Source organism: Bos grunniens, chromosome 8 (assembly GCF_055505025.1).
Source record: "Bos grunniens cultivar Pamir isolate PY7600 chromosome 8, Bosgru_T2T1.0, whole genome shotgun sequence".
Lineage (NCBI taxonomy): Eukaryota > Metazoa > Chordata > Mammalia > Artiodactyla > Bovidae > Bos > Bos grunniens.
Genome location: NC_141172.1, coordinates 95,288,343 through 95,307,604, shown reverse-complemented (window position 1 = coordinate 95,307,604; position 19,262 = coordinate 95,288,343). Strand labels below are relative to the sequence as shown.

At 41.3% G+C, this 19,262-nt stretch overlaps 1 protein-coding gene across 21 annotated transcripts in view; it reads right to left on the bottom strand.

The window, feature by feature from the left end:
• Positions 1-19,262, bottom strand: part of LOC147367731 (uncharacterized) — a 651,563-nt gene that overhangs the window by 538,739 nt on the left and 93,562 nt on the right. For 20 of the 21 annotated variants that reach the window (XR_015132010.1, XR_015132012.1, XR_015132013.1 and 17 more), the window contains one exon: positions 9,276-9,374. The gene's annotated coding sequence lies outside the window, so the exon portion shown is untranslated. Of the gene's footprint in view, positions 1-9,275; positions 9,375-18,629; positions 18,698-19,262 lie in introns of those variants that run through there. The other variant, XR_015132018.1, reaches the window with a different exon arrangement.

Genomic DNA, 19,262 nt, shown 5'->3' with positions numbered 1-19,262 from the left:
TTCCATGTCCAGTTCTAACTGTTGCTTCCTGACCTGCATACAGATTTCTCAAGAGGCAGGTCAGGTGGCCTGGTATTCCTATCTCTTTAAGAATTTTCCACAGTTTATTATGATTCACACCGTCAAAGGCTTTGGCATAGTGAATAGAGTAGAAATAGATGTTTTTCTGGAACTCTCTTGCTTTTTTGATGATCCAGCTTCTTAAGTGAGTAGACTTTTATTTCCTTTAACCTCATCAGTTAAGTAAGTGTTTGGCAACCATGCCCTGTGGGTCTGGCAGACCACACCTTTTTACTCACTAAATCCTACTCCACTTACCAGTGTACACACACTTTCATAAATACACAAGAACAAAGATACATGATCCAGTCCTGAGGGGTTTTACCATCAGTTTATTGTAGAAGACAGACAAAAGCTGTAAAAACGTCTGATGTGTTTACCTCTCTGGCCATCACTTGAGGTGCTTCTAGAGTTCCAGAAACAAAGACTGTAGGTGAGCTAGAGAAGTTGAAGCTCTAATACTCTGGCCACCTGATACAAAGAACTGACTCATTGGAAAAGACCCTGATGCTGGGAAAGATTGAAGGTGGGAGGAGAAGGGGACGACAGACGATGAGATAGTTGGATGGCATCACCAACTCAATGGACATGAATTTGAGCAAGCTCCGGGAACTGGTGATGGACAGGGAGGCCTAGTGTGCTTCAGTCCATCTGGTCGCAAAGAGTCAGACATGACTGAGCCACTGAACTGAACTGAGCTACAGAAGTCAAAGGAAGCTTCAGAGAGAAAGTGCTAAGGCATCTGGGCTTGTGAGATGGCAGAAGAGGACAGGCCGACAGAGAAATGAAGAACCTGTGTTTGGCCAAGGGAAAAAGGTGATTTAAAGAAACATAGAGGAGAGACTTCCCGGTGGTCCAGTGGCTAAGACTCCATGCTCCCGATTCAGGGGACCTGGGTTCAATCCCTGGTCAGGGAACTAGATTCCACATGCAGCAACTAAGAGTTTTCATGCTGTAACTAAAGATGCCATGTGCCGCAACAAAGCCTCAGTGCAGCCAAATAAATTAAAAAAAAAAAAAAAATACTTCAAGCAAATCAGTCACCCCACCATTATACATGTCTTTTTCAGTAATTCTATTCTATTCCACCTTCTATTTCTAGCTGATACACCACACACACCACCTCTCCATCAACTGGGTTCATACTTATATATTGATATGATAGAAAAAAAATTTTGTCTTGATCAAATCAAATACAAGAAAGTGAGCTAGCTGTCACAGAAATATTGAAGAACACTTGCAAATTGTACAGCTGCTAGGATAAGATCAATAAAGAATAGCAGTTGGGAAAATCACAGTCCAAAGACAATCAAAGCACCCTTAAGGTGCAACAGAGTCTGAATAAGCAGAGGGTTCATCATCAGGGCAATAAACTACAAAATGATAACAGGAATCACAGTGTTAATCAGACCTTTGTTCTGTCCCCAGGCTTACAGAGCGTTAAGAGACTGGCAGCAAAATGTTATGCCCCCAGGATGAAGCATGAAAACTTCTCTCTATGAATAATGGGGATGCGACTGGGAAAGGGAGTGAGTTAGTATAAGAAACCTGAAAGAGTTTGAAAAATAAATCACTGTCAACTTCCACATTAGACCAGGTAGGGGAAGGTCTTAGCTCCATTTAAGCACAAAATAAACTAGAGTTCTCTAACCTCAGATAAAGTTCACAGAAATTTCCCTAGAAATTGTGGGAACATGTACTTTACTTGCTTATGGAACATATGGGAAAATCTGTCCACTCATTTACTTTTATAGGTGCCCAGAGTAAGACATGGAGAAGGCAATAGCAGCCCACTCCATTACTCTTGCCTGGAAAAAAATCCCATGGGCAGAGGAGCCTGGTAGGCTGCAGTCCATGGGGTCACGAAGAGTCAGACACGACTGAGCGACTTCACTTTCATGCTTTGGAGAAGGAAATGGCAACCCACTCCAGTGTTCTTGCCTGGAGAATCCCAGGGAAGGGGAAGCCTGGTGGGTTGCCGTCTATGGGTCGCACAGAGTCGGACACGACTGAAGCGACTTAGCAGCAGCAGCAGAGTAAGACATCCCAGTCAGGAGAGAAGCCTACCAAGGACACAGACTTTTAAAACCTGCAAAGAAAACTTCATACGTGGTACCCACATGAATCAAACTTCTCCTTCATTTATCATTAAGATCAAAAGACATCTGAGAAGATCAGTTTTAATTAAAAGGATGAAGCCAATATGACACCAAAAGAAATAGAAATGATTAAAAAAAGTGAAACTAATTTTAAATATTCTAATACATGTCTTCAGAGATATTTTAGTGGATGTTGAATATACATCAAAATAAATTAGTGATTATAACTGGAAGTTTGTACCTCTTTTAAAAACACAAAAATAAATTAAAAAAATACTTAAGTGTAATTACTGCTGTGCTATAAAAGCAATCAGAGTACAAGAAAAAAATCCCTGAAAATTAAAAATATGATTACCAAAATATTTTTTAAAGCAATGTATAGAATAGATCATTACAATGGATAAGGTTAAAGACTGGAGAAAACATTTTCTATTAAGAATAAAAATGAAAAGAGAAAATACAAGATGATGGATGACAGAGCCAGGAAGTCAACATATATCTAATATGATGCCTAGAAGCAAAAATTGAGACAACAAAGAGAAGAAGATAACAAAGAAATAACAGGAATGAGGGGAGAGAGAGGAAGTTCCAGAGGTAAGCAAAGAGATATCTCTTTATAATGAAAAGACCTGCCAAGATAAAAGCAAAGTGAATAGAAACAGCATACATCTGAACAAACTTCCATAAAATTTCAGAACTCCAAGGGCAAAGATAAAAATCCTAAAAATTATCCTAGGGAAGAGAGGTTACCTACAAAGTAATAAGATCAGAATGACAGCATATATCTCAATAGCAATACCATCAAAGTACTGAGAGAAATGTTTGACATTAGAAATATATACCCAGCCAAACTATCAGGCAAAAGTGCAATAAAAATAAAAATATTCTAACAACAAACAACCAAAACAAAACAAACAAGTACACACATACACACAAAAATTCTCAGACATGCCAAAAAAAAAAAGTTTCAATGAGGTGCTCCAGTAAAACAAAAACGTAAGAAGAAAACAAGATATGAGAAATACCTGAAAAAAGTATATATATAGCTAAGCATGACCCAGGAGCAAAGAGAGCTCTGAAGAAATCAAGAGAAAAACCCCTAAGCCCTTGACTCAGGATCTCTTGCAAATGACTTAGCATTTTATTTCCTTCTCTTTGGATCCAGTCACCTCACTTGGTTGAGTTCTGTCATTATTTGGTTAATATTTAGAATGAACCTATGCAAAAAGCACCACTAAATACAATTAAAAATGACAGGACAGAATGCAAATGTTGCAAAACTTAATAACATAAAAATAAATACAACAAAATTCAGGAGCAGAGGGGAGTTGTAAAAATAAATGTAAGTGGACTATATAGTGGAAATATCATATGCACAATGACTCAATGTAAAAGACAAACAGATAAGGGTGAATCTGTAAAGGCATGAAGCTAACCATTAGAATTACTGAATCTCAGGAAGCAGAGAAAGAAAGATGGACAATGCTGAAAATGACTAACACCTCAATTTCCATAACAGGATGTCAGATTACATGCTCAGATCCTGATATACCAAAAACATAAATTTATTTTATTTAGAATTTCAACTGTATCCACCAACAAAACCAAAAGAAGAAACTTTAATTTCAGAGGAATGAAATGGGGGGTGGGGGTATTTCTTTCCTTTAGAAAAAGGAAATGGTAAAGACAGATATTTACTTTTCATTTTAGATTCATGTGTACTTTGAACGTTTTTTTCTATTTGCCACACGAAGGTTTTACTCTCATTTTTAAATTAATCTTTAAAATTTTAAAGAAAAAAAATAAGCTGTATTCTCCCAGTGTATCAAACAGTGAGTGGTGCCCCCAAGGTAAGCTGGCTCATTTTGAGTATTAAGAATTTGTTATGGCAGCTATGAAATGACTCATTGGAAAAGACCCTGATGCTGGGAAAGACTGAAGGCAGGAGAAGAAGGGGACGACAGAGGATGAGATGGTTGGATGGCATCACCGACTTGATGGACATGAATCTGAACAAGCTCCAGCATGCTGGACAGGGAAGCCTTGCGTGTGCAATCCATCGGGTCGCAAAGAGTCAGACATGATTGAGTGACTCAACTGAACTGAACTGATGGTAGTTAAGGCTGAGAACTAGGACTTGGGATTCAGGATTTCAAGTCAAAAATTCTAGACATGAGATACACAACAGGGCTAGACTAGAAAGACATGTATGCTTGTTAATTAGCACAGAAAAGTCATTAATTTGCTCATGCATTTATTTGCTCTCTCATGCTCCATTTATTCCCTCTGACTCATTTCCCCACTTATAAATCATTTATTCTCTCATTGATTCATTCATTCAGTGAATACTCAGAAAATATAAGACAGGCTGCCTTCAAGGAGTTTAAAAAATATACTTGCAGGTAAAGCAATAACCTAACACATTACCCCCTAAAAGCACAAATCATGCTGAAGAGAGAGATCTCATGGGCGAAAGCTCATGAATGGGGTAACGAATGTACTAGGTCTTGAAGAATGAACAAGCTCCAACTCAGAGGAAGGAATCTGTGCTTCATTTTAAATATTTTCATACTTTTGCTTAAAGTTTCATGCCACTCCTTGAGATATTGAGGGGACAGATAGTAAGATAGTGAGTAACTCTGATTTTCCAAAGTTCAGAGTCCACTGATTGAAAAGAGATAGGGCAATTAATCCACATAAAAACAAACAAACAAAAAAAGATTTCCTTCAACTGTGGAGAAAGTTCCGTTACCCACTGGGGTAATTGTTTAAGCTGGGTTGGGTCTTTGCAGGGGGATGTGGGCAGAACGGACTGCTCTGAGTAGGATGACCAACCATCCCAGTTTTTCCACTTTTTGCACTGAAAGTCCTTTCCTCCAAGCAACCTTCCTCTCTTAGCTACCCTCAAGTCAGCACCAAGTTTCCAACACCTTCACAGGCTTACTTCATCTGATTCATACAATAAACTGCTGTGATTCAAGATGTTGGTATCCCCACCTTCCAGATGGTAAAACTGAGGAACCAAGAAGTCCAATGACTGCTAAAGATCACAAACTTAAAGAAAGTGGCAGAGCCAGGATTCAGTCCCAGATCTGGCCTCTTTGATCTTGAGCCACCTCCAATAACCCCACTCCATGCCTGGTGCTTCTCTGCATAGATGGACACAAAAACAAAAGTGGTGGAGCAGGCATATTGGAAATTCAGGCTCTCTGTGCACAGAGTGACTGAAAAGAGACCAGGAAATCTTGAGTTTGTTGATGCCCGGCTCTAAACCAAGGAGCCAAGGAGCCCAATTATAAGAAGAAAGATGAAGCAGCATATACACGGGGTATTCAGGGTCTCATGGAACTGTTTGCAGGTTATGATGAATTTTCCATTTAACCAGATAGGAGATTATAGATACAGACATAGATGCAGATACACATACAGATGTAGTTATAGACACAGATATGGTCACTGCAGGTTTTTAGCAAAAAGTTTGTAATTCTTTATCAAGGATACTAAAGATTATCTGCATATCCAGTACAAAGTAGAAACTTCTGAGGCCCTTTGCAACCTTGGAAGAAGACAGTTTTTGGACTCAAAAGAAATGATACATATTTCTAGAAAAATCTTCACATACGCGTGCCCTGCTAGAGTTTGGCTTTCTTTCTTTTTTTTTTTTTTTTAATGTAGAAATTCTATAAAAGAGAAAGAAAAAAGAGCTAGGAGAACATGAAGCAAAAGGGAAACATGGGGGTGATGGACATAATACAAGAGGGGAAGGTAGGAAGGAAAGAAAGAAAAAGGAGAGCTGGACCTGCGTGGTGAGAAACGAGAACAGATAAATGAGGAACGACAGCACGGAAAGTCCTGGAGAGCTCAATTAATTAGTTATTGTCCATTTCCTTGAGAGACCTCTAACAAATCTGTCCTTGTCAGTGACAGGAAATCTTTTTGAATTCTGTGTAAAAGGATATTAATGGCGGTGGTAAGCTTCAACACCCCTGCACGGTGACACGCGGAGGTGGTGGAAGTTTCTGGAGGTCATCCCAGCAGCCAGCCTGGACGCACAAGCAGCCCCTCTGCCCTGCGCACAAGGAGAACTTCCCCAGCCCACAGACTGTCAACCCTCTCTCCTCGACTGGTACATCAGGAGGCTGACATTTAATACCCTAAGGATATAGATGTTTGAGAGCTGGTTATTGTAACAAAGGAGGCCATCGAAACTCTGCAAGACCAAATGGATCAGATAAAGCTGACACAGAGATAAATCTGTTTTACATCCATTCTTGCACAAGTTTTGCTAATCTATGTAGTTATAGCTTTCCCACTGAAGAGGAAAAAAAATAAAAAATAACCCACCACATGTCGGCAAGTCCACATCGCGTTCCTATTTTTAATCTCTGAGGTATAACATTCTAGGCAAAGACCATTTTTGTGCTGACTTTTGCATGAACTCCATTAACAAAGGATGACACAGGAAGAAAATGAGAAAGGAGGATCAGAGAGGGGAGGAAAGGGGGGTAAAGAGAGAGAAGGAGAGAGGATTTCTTCTTGAATGGCTATAGAAATGCAGTTTTTTCCTCAAATGAATGAATCCTGCCCCATCATTGAGACAGGATCCCTTCTCTCCCAGTCAGTCAGACACCTACTCTTCATTAGCCAGTATTTATGCTGCCAGATTGGACTTTCATATGGGAGCCTGAAGCACAAATGGTACAGATGGCAGGAAAGCTCTCATGAGATTGATAACGATGAAGAAAGATGCCACATTAAGTCAGAAGGTGCCACTGTTAACATCCCAGCTCAGAGGAGGATATTTCTAGCAAGTACTCCCCTCCCAGGGCTGCTTTTCTTCTGGCTTCAAGTAAAATTCATTCCCCTCCCCAGAAGCTCTCCACCCCACCGAATTGCTGGCAAGTGAGTGATACATTCGCTGGAGTCTCTTTGGTATGTCAACTGATTTCTCCTCAGATACTTAACCTTTGCTTTCCAGAGGTGGTTGAGATCCTAGCAGTGAAAGGGGGCTGGAGGGAAAAGGAAGGGTGGGGGACGGCATTTCAATCCCTGTTTCCCTCAACAAAGGCACCACTATAAGAAGCTCCGTGCGGGAAATCTGAATGGTATTTATTGTTTCCATCCGGGGCCTCATTGCATCTGCTGTCTTTCAGAGACAGGCACTGAGTTCATAAAACCAGGGCCCCGTCTCAAACACTTTGGACAGAAGGCAGTCTCCAAGGTGTAGGACCGAGGGTTTCATGGGCAAGTCAGCACCACCGGACGATCACAGTGAGGGGCCTTTGCTGCTGGGATAGAAGAGGGCCCTCTAAGGACCCATTGTCAGAGGAGACACCATGATTCTTTGGAATCTTCAGCTGCTGGCTCAGACAGTCGGTTCCTCATTCAAATGAAAACACAAGTCCTCATCCATGAAGTTCAAGCCTTTCGACTGAAAAGGTTTAAAAAGAATCCACTTTTCAAAAGAAAAAAAAAGACAACAACTTGTCCTGATTTTTCATTTTTTCATCTCTAAGGGCCTGGTCACTGATTTTATCTCTGGCATCAAAGCTGAGACTGAGTTTTCTGGTTCCTCCAGACATTCCGGCCTCCGTAGATGGCAACCTGACACCAGCCCAGGAAAGGAGAGTGGGGGAAGTTCTCTAGCCCACAGAGCAATCAGATCAGGAAAGTGTCTCCCTTGTTCAGCAAGAGTCAGCCAGAAGCCCAACCAACAGAATAGGGCATAATGGGACTTGCAACTTCAAAAAATCTGGCAGCTCTGGCCCAATCTGAATGATATATTATCAGAGGTCTGTTCTAGAAAACACAGGCCGGGAGACAAAGGGAGGCCACATCAAGAGCCCCAGTGCAGCAATCACAAATTCACATTGGTGTGTAAGCATTTAATTAGCTTCCTGGATTCACAAGAACTCCAGTCAATTTAAGACACTCTAGGCAGTTCCTTCCAGATTCTACCAGCCAACTCAGAAGCTTGGACCTAGAATGCCTACCGCCTGGGAAGGGTATTTGGAGAAACTTAATTGAAGGGAATTCCTATTTTTATGTCTATATGATGTACCATCAGTATTTCCTCCCCTACAAAAATACACTGAGGGGCCACTAGTCCAAATAACTGGTTTAAATCTGTAAATTACAGCACTGCTTCAAGGAACTTTTAAGGTCATTTTGTGTCTACAGGAAAGTTAGATGGCATCATAAAATTTTTAGAGCTAATGTAATCTTTATACAGTGGATTCAACTCAACTGACGAGATGGGTTTGAGGCATTACCCTTCTCTCCCCCTTTCTTCTGACCATCCTGGAGTCCTTAGGCAGAATTACTGCTCTAGAAGCATTCACACCATGACTACACAAAACATCTTCCTCCCTGCAGGTCTCAGAACCTAGGTCTTCATCTCCCTCCCCTCCACCAAGAGAAGGGATTGCTAAATATGGTTAATTTTCTGAGTCGGTTGCATTTCTGCTGTGGAATCTAATCCTCTTTCACATCTCCTGTGTGTATTTCTTCTTGGCGCTCTGGTCTTTGGTGACCTTCTCATACCGTTTCATTAAATGCCCTCCGCCTCGGTAAATTACAGTACTTTGAAGCCTTGGAGTTTAGCATATAAAAAAGCAAGAGGCTCTGTATACTGCCTTGGGATAAGGTGTGATGAAAATCCCATACAAGCTGAACTGTACTTCCTAATCAAATGGGTGTAACAGATGGCTGCTGGAGCAAACCATCACAATGGAAATATCTGCAGTTCTCATGGTAACGGAATCTGCCAGGTCTGAGGGATTTGCTGTTTTTCAGGACATCTGAGCTGCAATCTCTTTCGAGCTGTCTAGCAGTCTCCGTCTCGCTCGCTCTCACTCTCTCAGCATGATGGAGATAGAGTTGAAAGGTGGAGCCCGATTTTGCATTCCAGCTGTGATTAAAGACACAGGCACACATCCTGGGAGATAATGCACTGCATATTCATCACGCTATCTAGAACCTCTTTAGCTACTGGGACACGACTGTCATGCAATTACAATATGCCTTCTTCAGGAGCAAAGTGGGGGGCTGGGATGAAGAAGATCAGAGGAACAACAGACAGGGAGAATGGGAGGAATTAAGATGCATGGGACGTACCTTGTAATAAAGATATGGAGCGATATTAAAACTAGCAGTTGTTTCCACTTCGGGGCAGCATGTCAAGATGACTTAACGTAGCAGGATAAAACATCTGGCCTAGGGAAAAAAAAAAAAATACGTGATGTTGAATTTCCAAATCGTAGACTATGTGGAAGAAAAACAACAGATAAGCAACTGTGTACCTTCCCAATAAGTGAAAGCATGTGGAAGATTTCCTTACCCTCTGCAATCAGAAAGGAGATCCATCTCATAAGGGGAGGTTCGTGTATAGACACTGAGCTTTCATTATAAATCGAAGGTTTGGGCTTAAACCCACAGGACTACATTAGAAACGGGTTTTTTATTATTTTTTTTCCCCTCATGCCATTCATAACCTTCTGATTTTACAACAGTGCTCGGGAAGGGGGAAATAATCAGTCACAGTTCTATTTTATTAAAGGCTTTTCCTCCAAATCCCTATCGATTTAAAGAAATAAGGAAAAGTATACTGTCTTCTTTGCTATAGTACCTGCTAGCTGACACACACACACAGACAGGGTTGATTCACAGCTGCCTGGTCCCTTGGGTATTTGAGCTTGAAGATCAGACAACATATAAGAATTCAGCCATGACTCAAAATGGAAACAAAGAAGACCATTCTTAGCAAAGCCTGCAATGTGAAATGAAAAACTACAGGCTGGAGGCTGGAGCCCCCTAGCACGCTTCCCCACCCCATTGTCCTTGAGGGCACTACTGTTAAATACATATGACAGCCAAAGAGATGAGGAGAATAGTCTCCAGAAAGCAGTGATTGGATCTCCCTTTTCATGAGGTAGAATAGCCAGGACTATGTAAGCCTCTAAGTAGCACTTGAGAGCAGGTCCCGTAAGGCAGCTTTGTCTCCCCCTCATACGGCGCCTGAAGAACATATTATATTATATAACCTTTCTCCAAGCCCGCCCCACTCTGCCTGAGACCCTCTTCCTTTAGAAGCCTGCTAATAACAACTTGTGGATGACGATCTCCATCTTAACAAGCCGGATTAGTTAGTTTCAAGCAATGAACTGAAGCCATTTGTGCAGATGCTAATCAAAAAAAGAAAAAGGAAAAAAAAAAAATTATAAAAGCCCCATGTGCCTCGTTCTCTTGTAAGTACAATATAGATAAAGAGGAGGGTGGCCCACGGCCACATCTGTGAGCTGACCTCTAAGGCACACAAAGGTTTCGAGGGGCCACAGAGTTAGAAAAGGAGGAAAAGAGGGTTTGGATCAAGCCAGCAGCAGACAACGGAGGCTCTGAAAGGGCAGTGATTGGGGAACCGTCTGAAGCTTTTTTTCTTAGAAATCATTCTTTCGTTGTCTCCCATGGGGGCTTTGCTTTTTGACAAACACTTCTCAGCTCCTAGCACAGAGCCTGGCATGGCGTAGGGGGTTGGCAGGGTGGAGGGATGAGCGTGGAGGGATGGATGTATAAGGAAAGATGCCCAAATGTCAAAATGTCAAAACCAAACAAATCCCACTGGTCTGTAATCATCCTCTTTCCTCCCCACACCAAGAACATAAAATTGCATGAAACGTCAGAGTCAGCACATTTGGAGAGGTACTCTGCGTCTTCAGAGATCAATGGCCAGATTGACTATTAACATTCAACCACAACTGGCACTCTTAAAACCTACACACAAAAAGGAGAGCTACTCAGATGATGCTTCAGACTTGGAATATTGCAGAACATTTAAGCCCATTAAAAAAAAAAAATCTGTCATTTCATCAGCTTCTCTGACAGCTTCTCTGCCTTTTTCTATACCACAACTAGGAAACTGACTCATGAAGAAAGGAATGTTTCGTTTCCTTTAAAATAGTCTAGGAATAACATAATATACACTCTGTTACATATGGGATCTGAGTGTGTAATCAGGATGAGAGAAAAAAATACCAATTTTGAGAGAGAACACCAGCTCTCACATTCCAGAGAGTGCAACACACACACACCCAGAGCTTCCAGCAGCTTCTTGAATCTCAACTGCCCTTCAGAGTACATATTGCTTTTTTAGGAATTCTCTAAGCCAAATGTTTGTTGGAATGCTAACCTCCTCAGAAGGTCAGGATGTCTTGCCGAGATCATTCAGTTAGAAGACACCCAACTGCCCTACAAGTTAGAAAAGGGTAAGTTTGAGAATTGAAATTATTCTTTAAGAGTAAAACATAAAAGTTGTCTCTGTGGATAACACTCATCTCTAACAGTCATCACAAAGAATATTTTTGTACAAGAAAGTTGCAGTCAACCTCAAAAAGATCCCACTATAACTCCAAAAGGTTCCTTCTACAATTTATAGATATTTCAAATCCAAAATATTAGGAAACTAATATATATATATATATATATATATAGTAAATTTATATATAAATATATATATATATTATATATATTCAAGTCCTATTACTTTTGATTCCCATAGATTTTTTTGGTTTACTGCCAAAGGATCAAGCTTCCCAGGTGGCACTAGTGGTAAGGTACTCGCCTGCCAATGCAGGAGACATAGGAGACGTGGGTTCAATCCCTGGGTCAGGAAGATGCCCTGGAGGAGGGCATGGAAACCCATTCTAGTATTCTTGCCTGTAGAATCTCATGGACAGAGGAGCCTGGTGTACAGGGTTGCAAAGACTTAATTGACTTAGCACACACGACAAAGGATCATCTTATTTTTTCACGTCTCTGTCAACACAAGTGAAGGAAGGGCATTTTGTGGGGTTGCTATTCCCAATAAGCTTGAGAATCAACTTTGTTTCAGGCCTCACCCACTGCCCTGAAGTGTTCAAAGCCCAGTAGGACAGACCTGTTCTTTCAGAGGACGATCTTTATTGCCAACCTTCTCTGGAGTGGTTCGCTTGGAACTGAACTGGAGTATTTTTATTGCAATTGAGTTAGCTGAGCCCAAATAGGAAACTATTGCACCCAACACCCTGCGAAGCACTGCACGGACAACAAAAATGAGTCCGTACCTTCTTGTCCCCGAGGAGTTCACGATCGGCTAGGACAGGTAAGACCAGATTACTAATGTTGACAACATCTGGCTGCACAACAGAGCACCACAAAAGAGGTATAATCCAAGCATCCAAGCAGAGTCAAAGGAGGCATTATAAAAGGCTCCATGTGAAATGCAAAGGTTGATGAGCCTTGAAGGGCTATAAGTAAGATTTCAACAGATTGGGGCATGGACGAGGATATTCCAAATACAGGAAATGACAAGAGTCTGGATGCAGAAAAGCGTTGTGACTAGTTTGGGCACGCTGAAGGGACCTGTTTGTCTGAGGTCAGAGTACAGGGACGTTTAGGTGGGAGAATTAGAGAAGGTGGGATGTGATCCCAGGAGCATTTGGGCACCACTGACCTTCACTAGGCTCACAAAACACCTTGCTCTGTGAGAAGTCCAAGGATGCTCCAAGCAAGGAACACTCCTATGGGTCTGTAACCAACAGGAAATCCACAAGGGCACTAAATTTGCATAAAGCACCCCCATTTTTAAGAAACATACTCTCTGAAAGCATGAACCTTTAAGAGTCAAACCAGTAAATTGCAAAACCTGTCCCATTCTGTGCATCTTCGGAAATAAATAAACTTTCTATTTCAATATTTGGCATCGTGACAAGATCTAAGAGGAACCAGAGAGATAATTAATAAGGGCATGAGGGGAAAGTGCAATTAAAAATGGCAAAGACTACTCCATCAATAAGTGCTTCATACTGAGACAGATTATTACTGCGATCTCCAGCTTCAAACCCGAAATCAAGTAACTCTGAATGGATAATTTGACCATTATGGCGGGGAGGTGGGGAGGGCGGAGCGGGGGGAAAGCATCATGGTTCCCAGCCTCTAAATTACAGGAGAAACAAGATTCTATTCTGACCTCACCTTTCTGTCTCTAAACCAACACAATACTCACAGCTTAGTCCCAGTTGGCATAACTTCTATAACCTCAAGTTTTAATGTTGTCCGTCAGATTCTTAACCAGAAGAGGAAGTCAGACTGAGAATGCCTCTAGAAGAGCCTTTTCTAGGGAACTAAAAAAAAGGAATTTTTTTTCCCCTAGGAAACAAGGAAGACAAACTCTCTTTATCTAAATAAGGGCCTTTGTCAGAAATAAAAACTAGCTGGAGCAAATCTGAAAGCTCCAGCCCCACCAGGCCTGGAGATGTCTGAACCTCTGGCCCAGTTTACAGAGGCTACTTAAAGATGTTAGCCTCTCTAAAAAAGCAGTTCACATGTTTGCCACTCCTCAGAGAACTTTTGGCTTCTGCCTTTTTGAACGGAATGGTTCAATATGGAATCTCTTCCTGCAACTTAATTTAAGAGCTGAATGCAAAGTATAAGAAGATAAGGTCACAAGGACATGGATATTTCTCCAGAAAGCGATCACACACCCTGAGATCCCGAAAGTGGAGATTTAATTGGACACAGTAGGTTTTGCTACTGTTGCAACGTGGAAATATATTATTTTAAAAAAGGCCAGTGACCACAGCAGGCACAGCAGTCAGAAAAAATTTTTTTGACTTTCAATTACTGCCTCAGATGGAAACAACTGCTTATGTCAATCTCAAATGGCTGTGAGTAGCTTCATTATTTCATAATCATCATCGTTGCTGTCATCCTGCCCTATATTTATCTAGCCATCTTAAAAAGGGACAATGACCAGAGAGAGAAAAACTATGCTCTTTTGATCTTTGGTTAAGGAGGTCCACTGAAATGAAAATGGGATGAACACCTCTTGACTATCATTTCTGCTCAAAATATTGTGGTCACCTTCGTTTTAGTCAGGGTTTGGCAAACTACACCCACAGTCCAAATCTAGATCACTGCCTGTATTTGTAAATAAAGCTTTATTGGAACCCAGACACACTCATCACTGATGTATTATAAACGGTTGTTTTTGCAGTAGAATGACAGAATTCAGTGGTTAATGATGGAGGCTGTGTGACCTGCAAAACTTAAAATGTTTACTAGCTGGCCCCTTACTTTGCCAACCCCTGCTTTAAAGCATCGTCATCCTTATCATCATTATCCCTTCCATCTGCAGAGGGCATGGCTGTCAGAGGGGCTTCCCAGGTGGCATGGTGGTAAAGAATTTACCTGCCAGTGCAAGAGACACGGAATTGATCCCTGGGTCAGGAAGATCTCCTGGAGGAGGAAATGGCAACCCACTTTAGTTTTCTTGCTGGGAAAATCCCATGGACAGAGGCACCTGGCGAACTACAGTCCATGGGGTCACAAAGAGTCGCTATAAAGATGGAGATAACTGCAGTGACCAGAGACCTACCAGACCAGTGTCACTTGTCTGTGAGAGATTCAGACTTGGCACCTCCTCATGTTGGGACACTCGGGGTAAGAACGCCACTTTATGTGTGAGAGTGAGGACCAGTGCTCCTGGTTTTCATCAAGAATGAAAGGCACTAGGCTTGACCCATAGACGGGTGATTCATGGGGAAATGACAGCAAGGGTTGTTAAACTTGGAAATTGCATATTAAACCACCGTGTGTTAATACATTTATAACTGTACATATTCTCACCCATCTGGAGTGGAAATATGTAAATGGAGAAACATAAAAGTTGAGAACATTAACCTGATTGTGCTCTTGGAAATTGCAGCAGCAGGACAATATACTGAAAATGATTTAGAGTTTAAATAATTGAGTTTAAACTCAAACCTGAGTTCAAATCCAGACATCCATTAGCTATCTATCTTTGGGCAAATTTCTTACCCTCTCTGAGCTTCAGTTTCTTCATCTTTAAAATGCAAATGTTAATAGATAACACTTTTCAGGGTTGCTGTAAAAATGGAAAGCAATAATTCCTGAATAATATCTGGCACAGTGCAATAAATGCTCAAGAAATGGCAAAGGTAAGCTGAGCGCCGAAGAATTGTTGCTTTTGAACTGTGGTGTTGGAGAAGACTCTTGAGAGTCCCTTGGACTGCAAGGAGATCCAACCAGTCCATTCTGAAGGAGATCAGCCCTGGGATTTCTTTGGAAGGAATGATGCTAAAGCTGAAACTCCAGGACTTTGGCCACCTCATGCGAAGAGTTGACTCATTGGAAAAGACTCTGATGCTGGGAGGGATTGGGGGCAGGAGGAGAAGGGGACGACAGAGGATGAGATGGCTGGATGGCATCACCGACTCTATAGACGTGAGTTTGAGTGAACTCCGGGAGTTGGTGATGGACAGGGAGGCCTGGCGTGCTGCGATTCATGGGGTCGCAAAGAGTCGGACACGACTGAGCGACTGAACTGAACTGAACTGAATAACTATTACAGTATTTGGCTTCAACTAAGACAGCAGGAAAGTTCCTTCCTAAGAAAGGCTGATTTAAATGTCATTAGAGAATGGGAGAAAATAACAACAAATGAAACAACTGACAAAGGCTTAATTTCCAAAATATACAAGCAGCTCATACAACTCAATACCAGACAATCCAATCAACAAGTGGGAAAAAGACCTAAACAGACATTCCTCCAAAGAAGACATACAGATGGCTAACAAACACATGAAAACATGCTCAACATTACTCATTATTAGAGAAATGCAAATCAAAACTACAATGAGATATCACCTCACACCAGTCAGAATGGCCATTATCAAAAGGTATACAAACAAAAAATGCTGGAGAGGGTGTGGAGAAAAGGGAACCCTCTTGCACTGTTAGTCGGAATGTAAATTGATATAGCCACTATGGAAGACAGTTTGGAGATTCCTTAAAAAACTAGGAATAAAACCACCATATGACCCAGCAATCCCACTCCAAGGCATATATCCTGAGAAAACCAAAATTGAAAAAGACACATGTACCCCCAATATTCATTGCAGCGCTATTTACAATAGCTAGAACATGGAAGCAACCCAGATGTCCATTGACAGATGAATGGATAAAGAAGTTGCAGTACATATACACAATGGAATATTACTCAGCCACATTTGAGTCAGTTCTAATGAGGTGGATGAGCCTAGAGCCTATTATACAGAGTGAAGTGAGTCAGAAAGAGAAAAACAAATATCATATACTAATGCATATATACAGAATCTAGGAAGATGATACCAAAGAATTTATTTCCAGGGCAGCAATGGAGAAACAGACATAGAGAACTGACTTATGGACATGGGGAGAGGGGAGGAGAGGGTGAGATGCATGGAGAGAGTAACATGGAAACGTACATTACCATATGTAAAATAAGGTAGCCAATGGGAATTTGCTGTATGTCTCAGGGAACTCAAACAGGGGTTCTGTATCAACCTAGAGGGATGGGGAGGGAAATGGGAGGGAGGTTTAAAAAGGAGGGGACATCTATATACCTATAATTCCTGTTAAGGTTTGACAGAAAACAACAAAATTCTGTAAAGCAATTACTCTTCAATTAAAAAATAAATAAAATTTTAAAAAAGAAAAAAAATAAATTTTCTTAGTAAATAGGACTAATATTCCCCAAATGAGATACTTCTGTATCCAATGTGCTCTGAACATTATGCTTAAAAATAGTATAGCTTGTATTTTCACATTGCTTCTCCTCTCAAAGCTTCTTCAAATAAACTCAGTATCTCTTGTGTATAAAGCAGGGCATAAGGGTCTTTATTTGCCCATTTTACAGATGAAAAAAGTAAAGTCATACATAGAGTCCTATAGTTAATGAGTTAAGCTGAGACCCTATCTCTCCTCCTCATGGCCCAAGGCACTTAGTACTACCCTGGATGTTATGTAATGGTCTTTTAACTAACCAGATCTCTAACATCCTGGGGAAGGAAGAGACCCAATTAGAAAGGTACAGTGGAAGGAATGAGAACTAGGGCAGAAGACCTGGGGAAGAAAGCAAGACACTCAAGAAAGCAAGACTCTAACAGAATTATGATGCTTCAGACTGCAGACAAATGCAATGTGCCTTTAAAAAGGACCACATCTATACCTCTATATTGCTTACTATCTGAAAGTAAGCCAGAGGGATGTACATAGTGAGATTTTTGTCTCATTTCAGGAAGGATACAGGATAAAGATTCTGTGCCAGTAATCTTCCTTGGATTAATGGTTTCTCTTTTATCTGCTGTATTTCTGCTCAGATGTCTCTTCTTTGAATGAGTCAGAGGAATGCAAATGCTGGGCGCAGTCCGCCTGAAATATTTAAATCCAGTTTTGCAATGTTTTGCAGGTTTTGAGGGACAAATTACACACACACACACAGAGGATGGAGGAATGGCAGATGAGAATTACAGATATATCAGCCAGCGATACAAAAACGTGGTATTTCAATTTGACAACAAACTCATTTTTCCTTTTCCATTTCTTTGTTTCTCCAGATCAACATTTTAGAGGTTTGATATGAGTGGAAGGAATCTGCAACATTCTTTTGTGAGGCTCGGAATCTCATCAAGAATGTATCTGACTACACAGAAAACTGATTTTCTTTTGGCTCCCAAATGACAAGACTTCATTATGCAATGAGCACGTCCCTGGAGAAAGCATTCTCTACATACTGAGAGAGAGAAGGTGGGACAGGTTGGACAGTTGGACATGATTTGTTGCATTTTCTCAATCTCTCCTTTTATGGATACACTCTGAACTCTTTATTCTTACGTTCAGTCATAGTCTTGCAGGCAGTGTCTCACTATTGTGACTAAGAGACCTTCTTCTAAAAGGAAACCCGAATGGCATTAATATTCAAATCCTCTAACTCGGTCTGCAGTGGCTTGGTGGAGCTTGCATGGAGCTTCTGTCTGCCAGGGAACAGATCTTGGGAAATACAGCTGAGTAAATTGGGATTTAGCATCCATCCCCATGAGCAATTCTTAACATGAAACCCCTAGAATGAAAGGTCTCCTCCAAAGGCTTTTATTGCTGCCAGAAAGAATTCCTACCATGTGAACCCAAGGACAGAGGGAGGCTTTCTTATTTTCCTTTCCACCTCATGTGAAAGAATAATCTCATGCCTTTGGGACAAAGGCTTCTTTAAACAACAAAGTGAAATGCTTTCAACGTCCATGAACATCTCCCAACATCAATGAGATTGCTATTCACAGATGAAAAGCAGCAGGGGGGACACACTGGCCATGAACAATTGGTCAATACGGCGTTACCCTTGAAAACCAGAAAGCCAGGATTTGAAATGTGAAACATCTCCCACTCCTAGTAAATGAGGATTGATGAGTTCCCAGGGACGTTCAGCTTCCTTTGACTTTATGTAAGTGATTTATAACCTTTCTCTATGCCATGGTTTCTGAATTTTCTCCAAGCATGTACCTGAACTAAGGCTGGGAAAGGCTTGGCCCAAGAGCATAGAATCATACTTCTTTTTCTCAAAATGTTTTCATAAATCAGTCCATGGACTTCAGTACTCACCAAGCACCTAGAATGTGTGGGTGCTACACTAGGTCCTGCACCACAAGATCGGCACAACGCAGTCCACGATCTCAGAGAGAGAGAAACAAAAAACCTAAGTCACTTGAGTGGTGGCTTAAAGACATTAACCGTTGGAGAGAAGGACAAAAGAGAAAGAGGCCTCAAGTGAGGTCCTCATCTTTAGACAAGCAAATAAATATACCTCGAAATACAACAACCTCCAGGAATACAAAAATATGCTGGCTGTGCCAAGTCAGATTTGTTCTATTATCCATGCTCCTTATTGACCAAGAACTAATTCATGTCACCCAAGGGTCTACTTTAGAAGTTTCCATGTTATAAGACAGGTCAGACTTCAGTCTCTCTGAGTTGAGACTTTTGTGGCCCTGGCCTCTGCCCAGCAGTCAACTCTCTAGCTCATTCCCTCTCCAGAAAAAAACCCTGAAAGAGCCCAATTCTCTGAGGTCCCTGGCAGCTGCAGACGTGATACAGGTCTTCTTCAGACCCCATTCAGTCCATCAGTAGGCTATCAATTGTAGGGTCTAAATGAGAAGGGAGAAGCAGGGCTGGGACCCTTTCTCAAAGAAGTTCAGTGAAGTCTCTGCCTAGCCGGGAGCTTCATCCTGCCTGGTA